Consider the following 4,110-nt stretch of genomic DNA (forward strand, 5'->3'; position numbering starts at 1 on the left):
CGAGGTGGCTGTGGCTGATGAGTTGAAAAGGAGCAAGCTATAGCATATGAAAAGAAAGACATGAACAATAGGTGAGCAAGCTTTGATTGAGTTCATGCTTGCAAATCTCAACGAATGTTATGAGAAGAAGTTTTAGCTGGGAACAATGGCTATGGATTTATAATAGTTGAGAAAGTAAAGGCATATGAATTTAAAATTGATTTGCAGACACCGACTAAGTTAAACATGGACTAGTTGTCAATCCTATGTCTACGTTTGCAGACACATATGCCATCAACTTATCCCATTATTATTTTACCCTCTCTCCCTTTCCCTTTTTACTAAGAGGTTGTTGAAAAGTGCTAAATAAGTATATTTTTTAACTTTTTATGAAAAGATGTGTAAAAAAATAGAAAAATAATGTGATCCAAAAAAGATAATTTTTTTTTTGAAAAAAAAATGTACTTTTTTAGTATATGTCAACCAACCCCTAAGTACAAATCACCGTCTCTTTTCTGCCATTACTAAGCCACCGACCTAATCTGTTTCTCTATTTCTTCAATCAGGCAAAATTAATTGGGGTAAAAAATGTTATTGAACCTCCGATTACAGTATAAGACTGACTGTGAAATTGAATAGTCCAGTCCTTTATTGTATATCATCCAGATCAATCAATGGTCTACATAAAATCTACTACAATTTTTTTTTTAATTATGTTTTTTATTATAAAGATTATAACCATATTTCATATTCCAACAAAACAAAGGTACAAAGATTTGGCTTGTGACATAAGGCAAACTCGAAGTTTAATGCATTGTACTTGTCGAATTTGCCCAACAATAGCAGCAATAGAGGAGAGAGTACTAGATTGGGAGAGGGGTTCTTTTGAAGACGAGAGGTGTAGCGCCCTCAAAACAATAACATTAAACCCATCAATATAAACATACATTTATATACAAAATATCAATATTTCATCAATTCATCAGAGTACTTCATTACCAAAAGTATTACACGTTAACAACAAAAGTAAATGCCCTACGAGCTTACAGCTTTCCAAGTTAACACTTGGTTACAAAGAGAGTATTGACTCGGTTAGACATTAAGCCCTTGGCATTGATTTTACATGTAATACATCAAAAGGAGATAAGAGAACAAAAGTCTGTCCGCCCCTAGCCTCCTAAGCTATGTCCTTGGAGGTGGCATGCTACCTGTACCTGAAATGATGTTCCCATATAGGGTGAGCCACAGCCCAGTAGAAATCTACTAAACCGACTATGAACAACGCCTAAAAGATTAGCAACTGATAAATGGTCAATACTCACACTTCCACTTACATCTTATTAAAATTCCATGAAAGACAAGTTTATGCTACAATCCACTTTCCATTTCTTATTCGACTTTGAGTTTGAAAACAAGGCTCAGTACTCTGGCCAAAACCTCTGATGTAATTATAATTCACCACTAGAACACTTTCGAAAATTTAAGGTGGATACACATTTTGGTGTTGTATCAAAGACACATAAACCACTTCCATACTTCACAAACGATGATGATATACATGTTAGTGTTATATCAAATTAAACAAACATCCCAATAGACAAGCATATGAGCTATATCACTACTACCACAGATAAGCATATTAGCTATATCAACATTACCACAGATAAGCATATGAGCTATATCAATACTTCAACAGATAAGCATATGAGCTGTATCTTCACTACAATAGGAGAGCATATGAGCTGCATCCCCGGGTCCATCCCCCATCTTCCCTTAGCCATTAACCGATTTAGAGGTACATCCCCCATCTTCTCCTAAATCATTAACCGGTTTAGAGGTACATCCCCCATCTTCCCCTAAATCGTGGAGTACATCCCCCATCTCCTCCCATACACAAGTAATGCATATAAACACAGAATCACATACGCAATCAATCAATACATAAAGTTAATGTATTCTATCAACCGTCATACTCTATGACACATCCAATTGATTAGTTTTAGTTTGCCTAATCATCATGCATTGTCTACAACAATCAACACTACCCTCCACCGGTAGCCCAAAGCAATTATTTCTAAGCAGGAAATAAATGCACAAATGGATAATATATCAACATTTCAACTAGGTGAGCAATAAAAGATTCGTCTACACTCTTTAATCCCATACATTCCCAATTTCAACATTCTCAGTTCAATTCCTCGTTTTCTTCAATTAATTATATGCATTAATTAATTAAACCAATTAGGGCAAATTACCATAATTCACAAAACAACCCTAGGGTTCCATTTCCATCAATGTCCCAACATTAATCTCATTTCTCTATGCCTAACATGCATATAGGTTTATATATTTAAAACCCCGACTTTTGTAAAATTACACAAAGGCCCAAACTTTCTCAAAATTACCCAACAACCCCCAACATATCAAAATGCTAAAATTCAAAGACAAAGCTCATAAGATGGAGTAGGTTATCCCTACCTCGAATGATGGGGCTCAACGAAGGAGATGAAGAAACGGAAATGCTCCAAATCCCGAAATTTTCAGATTAGAAGATAGCCCTCGACGATCAACACAACTTTTGTAAAGGCCCAAGGTGAGAAAATAACTCCTACTAGATCAATCCTAAGAGAGAAGTTTGGGTTTTAGTGAGAGGAACTCTCAAAATACCTTTTTGGAAAAGTAAGAGAGAGAAAAGATGTTGAAAAGTGAACAAAAAGGTCGGATCTCGGCTTTATATAAAAGTCACCCCGCTCGAGCGTCCAATCCCCCGCTTGAGCGGCGGATGCACGCTCCCAGAACTTTTACAGATATGATGACCGCTCGAGCGTCAAACTTCCCGCTCGAGCGTCGGACACATACCCCCGCTCGAGCCTCCAATACCCCGCTCGAGCGTATACCACTGCAGACGACATACTGGATGGGTGATTTCCCCGCTCGAGCTCCAACACCCCCGCTCGAGCGGGCAAGCAACAACAGAGTCCCGCTCGAGCGTCAAAAGCGCCGCTCGAGCGGAGAGACCAAAAAATGGGCAAAGACTTTACGTTTTAAAACGCAACCAACTTATTCCCAACTTGCCCAACACATCCCAAAGCTCGAACACAAAGAGAAAGGGATAGAAAGAGGATAAGACAACAGCACCCTTACGAAATCGAATCCGGATTGCAGTTAAGCACGAAAGGGAAAATCGGGATCGCTATAACCTCCCCCCTTAAAGAATTTCGTCCCCGAAATTAAGGGTACGCCAAAACATAAGGCCAATGATCACAGAGTATTCAACAACTGAGCCCCAAGGAAAGAAATTACTTTCACAACAAACCTCCGACTCACTCTTACCAAGGAAGATACTAACCAAGGGAACACATTCTAAATGACCATACCTTAGGTACGCAAGCCTCAACAAACCAAACCTCCCCCGAACAATGCACCAATAACCGACTAGTGCTTCAAGCTAAGTCACTACTCAACAACACGACCAAAGCAAATCTTTAGAGTAGATAATAAGAAAACATTTTCTTGTTCAAGAGGCATTTCTTAAAGATGTTTAAATTTTTCAACGTTAACGTTCCAGAATAAATCTTGTATTTTCCATACAAAGACTCAAAAGCTTTGTAAACATTTTCACAACTACGGTGTTACCCAAAATGCAGAGTTATCCACAGTTTATTTTCCAAAAAGATTAATCTAGAATTCTTTAAAATCCTTGAATTTGAATCAACTTTTCAACAACGCCCTCAGATGGCCCAGACACTAGGAAAATTTTGTTTTCCATTTCTTTCCAAAACAGCACTATCCACAACCATCACTCACACAGTGATGCCACAACCGACACAGAATATAACATTTCTATAATGATGGTTAATAGAAATAACAACAGTACTAACAACACATAAGGCATAAGAAAATCATGATTTTGCAATTTTCATCCCGCCCCCCTTTAATACACAAATGATACACATTTTAGTGCTATATCAATATCAAACCAAACATCATACATACATAATGTATAAAAGCCAATCATTCACAATGATCAATCAATACATATATTAGATGTATTATTCCAACCGTCAGATTCAATGACAAAACATGTTCGATTAGTTTTAGTCTTTCCTAATCAACATACAAAGTTTACAA

Source organism: Camellia sinensis, chromosome 1 (assembly GCF_055761805.1).
Source record: "Camellia sinensis isolate YWXY chromosome 1, ASM5576180v1, whole genome shotgun sequence".
In the NCBI taxonomy this organism is placed as follows: Eukaryota; Viridiplantae; Streptophyta; class Magnoliopsida; order Ericales; family Theaceae; genus Camellia; species Camellia sinensis.